Here is a 4,375-nt window from a genome sequence, read left to right as displayed (position 1 = left end):
GACAAGTTATTATTGTTTCTGAATTTGTTAGACTTTTATTTAATGAATTTATCTTGGTACATAAGTGCATAGTAAAAAAATCTAATGTCTATTTTTATATATGTATGAACATAATAAATATGTTTTAATGTGTCCTGTTTGGATGTGGTGTTTTTTAGTGACCCCTTTTTTAAGAAAATTAAAGAAAATTCAAAGCAATACATTCTGTATACAATACTTAACACGTTTTTTAACCAAATTAATGCTGACCTTAACTATGTAAAAAAAAAAAAGGCAGGTTAGCTGTTTAGACTAATTATTAATACAAATTTACGTTAGGAAAAAAAACCATTATGGAACTACATAAATATATATTGTATGTACACATACATATAATGGTGTACTGTATAAATATTGTCAATCAATGCAGTTATTCATGACATATAACCGAAAATCCCAGTTACGTATGTCACGAGTAATCAATGGATTCGAAGGGCCCGCCACAAACTTCCAGGAACAAATTCAGTTTTACATGAATCACGTGACAGTGAAGCATTTTGGACTTCTGTTGTAGCAACTCTCTCACTAAAGGGCTCTACCCCCGCCTAACACCCAATGAGACCTGAATAAAGGCACCAGCAGACCCCCACCTCCCTGAAAACAGGAACAAGCGGATTTTTTTTATTAGCAATGGAAAAAAAAGTACCTTAACTTACATAAATGTTTTTGTTTTTTATGTGTGGTGTGTGTGTGTGTTCCCGTGAAATGTTTGAGACACTGATAACCAAACTCCATAGCCATTGTAGCGCCAATCAGAAAAAACAACAAAACTGCGCAAAACAAAATGTAAAGCTCTAAACTACATGAGTGAGTAAGTAAATCAAAGTATTATCTATAATTCGGCTGTCTTTTTTTTTTATTTTTTTTTAACAAAAATCATTGTTTACCTTCGAACTGAGTGGTCAGAGTTTAATTTCCAGGCACGCACCATTCAAACACCTCTTCTCCTCTCAGCTATCTTGCGTTTTTTTTTTGCCAGCTTAACTGTCCACAGGCGGATTTTCTTTATTCCAGTCGCCGGACACTGGCAGAACTAGCACCTGCTTTGGACCACAACTAGTCGAGAAGTGGGTAAAAAATACAGCTCTTACCTTGCTTTGCTTGGTAGGTGCTGTCCTTCACTGCCAAAAAATAGTGAACCTCCGAGCCTCGGCCCCGGCATCACCGATGCATCTTTTCGAGACAGATGAGTAAAATAATATGCGTATTTCCACTCTGAGAAGCAAGGCCTGCTCACGCATTGACTCGCCATGATTGGTGCACGTGATGTAAACAGAGACACGCTGACAATGTTTCTTCTTCTTCTGTTTTAGCGAGGTTGGCATGGTGTCCTGCAAAAATATGTAGCGCCACTGTAAACAGGAAGTACACTGCAGCTAGCAAAGTAACGAACAAACGCAGCATATTGTAACGGTAACTGTGTTATTTCTTTTAAAAATATTGTGTTACAGTACTAGTTACTGTCAAAAGTAACACTGGGGGAAGGTGATGGGTAACATGGTTATCCAGGAGCGGGCCAGCTGGCTCGACTTGGCCAAATTGTTAAAAGGGGAGAAAAGTGTCATCCTCAATGCCCTCGTTGTTCCACAAGGGATTTTCGGCTCCGGTTTGTCCTCGATGCAGCGGCACTGCGAGGAGAAAAAGAATGACGATGAGGCTCTCCACCTCTGCCTCCCCAGGAAACCCTTTCTCACGTCTCCACCGGTGCAACGAAGAGCCTTCCCTCAGGCTGCTCCCCAGGGTCCGCGGGTTAAAGCAGCTAGACCTTCCGTTCCCCAGCCAACTCCGTCACAGCCTCGTGGAGGCCCGCCCAGTTTGCATCTGTCCCTCCCCGTTTCATCGGCATGAATCACTCTCGGGCCCACGGAGAGTCACAAGAGGAAATCACATCCCTGCTCAGCAAGGGTGCGATCTCAGTGGTCCCTCCCGCTTGGTCTCGGGAGGGGTTCTACTCCATGTACTTTCTGGTCCCCAAACAAGGGGGAACCAGGATCTGTCCCATCCTGGACCTACGGGCCCTGGACAAGTGCCTCAGGAAATACACCTTCAGCATGCTCACGCATTCCTGAGAGCAACGCACATTCTGGGGATCATGAACGTGGGCGCCACCCTGTTGTCCAGGAGCGCGCCGCTTTATGGGGAGAGGATGCTGTACCCAGAGGTGGTGCGGCTAAGCTATGGGCCCGTTACGGTCAGGTCAAGGTGGACCTGTTCACAGGGGAAGAGGAAACACATCCCTTTTCAGTGCCTGATGGGAGTGATTTTGCCATTTCTACAAGACCTGATTGACAAAAACAAAGCTTTTTCCACTGTGAAAGTGTATTTCGCGGCGATCGCCGCATGTTACGTTGGCTTTGGGGATAAATCGGCCATCAGCACCCGCTGATCTGCCGGTTTATGAAGCGGGCGCGTGGGATCTGGCGGTGGTTTTGTAGGGACTTAAACGTCCCCCTTTCAAACCATGAAGTTCGCCTCTCTTGCTGGCTCTGGCTTCGGCCAAGAGGGTCAGTGACATCAGCTCTCGGTTCATCCGTTGTGCACTCAGCTTTTCCCAGGTGATGCGAGGATCATCCTGAGACCCAACCCGGCTTTTGTGCCGAAGGTTGTGGGCTCGTGTTCTCCCATTGACCTTTTGGCCTTTTCTGCCTCACAAGGTGAGCTGCGGTCGGATGTGTTATGTCCAGTTTGTGCGATCCGCACTTATGTAGATATGACGAGGGGCCTCAGGAGGAGTGATCAGCTGTTTGTCTCCTGGGCCAATCCCCGTAAGGGGATGCCTGTTACTAAGCAACGCCTCTCACACTGGGTGGTGGAGGCTATTGCTTTGGCGTACTCGTGTCAGGGTCTGCATGCTCACTCGACTCGGGGTCTTGCCACATCCTGGGCTTTGTTCAGGGGAGTGTCTGTTCAGGACATCTGTGGAGCAGCAGGTTGGACCTCGCCCCTCACGTTTGTCCGCATTTACATACTGGACGTTTCCGCCCCATGCGTGGTTTTACTGTCCTGATTTGATCAGACTTCTGCCCTGGGGCTGGTACCGCTTGATGAGCATGTCTACACTACGGGAGTTTCCATATCTCATAGTGAGACATCTCACAAAATATTATGAAATAGAACTTTAGGTTATGTACATAACCCCGGTTCTATGAGTAATATGTCTCACCACACAACCCTTTTTGCTCGAACGAGGAGAAGAGGTGCCTATTTTGAATGGTGCGCACCTGTCCACGTCCTCCTTTTATATGAGGTGGGTCTCCCCCTAGCAGACAGACACGCTTCTCTGGCCAATCAGGATTTGCAGATTGAAAAATTTGCTTCTGAGGAATGCAGACAGAGGTTGCATCCCATAGTGCGACATCTCACTCAAATTACTCATAGAACCGGGGTTATAAACAAGTTTTTTTTACTCATTTTTATATTTTTTTTGTTTGGTGTATTTTTCTGTAGTGTATGTTTTTTGGAGTCATTATGTGTATTTTTGTATTTTTCTGTTGTGTTTTTGTGCATTTTTTGTATAATTATAGTTTTTTTGTTACCATTGTAGTGTGATTCTGGAGTCGTTTTGTGTATTTTTGTATCTTTCTTGGTGTAGTTATGTGCATTTTTGTTGTCATTTTGTGTATAAATATTTATTTTTGTTTATTTTGAGTCATTTTTATATTTTTTTGTTATTTGGTGTATTTTCTGTAATGTATGTATTCAGGAGTCACTTTGTGTGTTTTTGGAGCCTTTTTGTATTTTTTTGTGCATTTCTGTTGTCATTTTGTGTACTTTTTCTATAAATATTGTTTAGTTTTATTTTTACTCATTTTGCGTATTTTTATTATAAATACCTCCGTGCGTTATCTCTCACAAACGTGCGCATCATGCACATAATAACCATGAAATTTTGACTTAAATGACTTTAAGCAATACAAAAACTTTTTAATAATGACCTTTTTCTCTTTTTTTTTAACCCAATCACACAGTGATGTCATGAACCCGGAACCAGAAGTATCGCACTCAATACCGCGCTCATTACCGAGAGGGCCATAATAATCTTAAAATTTACGTTTTTAACATTTTGCCACACCAAATTACTCCAAAATAAAGGAGGAACACACTTGGGGTATTTGGAACCCATTGACTAAGTTTCAGGTCGAAATTGTACCGTGTCAGAGAGATATTCGCTCCACACACACACACACACACACACACACACACACACACACGCACACACACAGACCTTTTTTGCTTTTATCGATAGATAGATACATTTTGAATGTAATGTAGTCGTCTGGACGTCCAAAAAAAAAGACCAAATAATGTGCTGAAGTGTGCTTTATGATGTCACAAT

The sequence above is a fragment of the Gouania willdenowi genome, chromosome 20, assembly GCF_900634775.1.
Source record: "Gouania willdenowi chromosome 20, fGouWil2.1, whole genome shotgun sequence".
Lineage (NCBI taxonomy): Eukaryota > Metazoa > Chordata > Actinopteri > Blenniiformes > Gobiesocidae > Gouania > Gouania willdenowi.
This window is presented reverse-complemented; position numbering follows the sequence as displayed.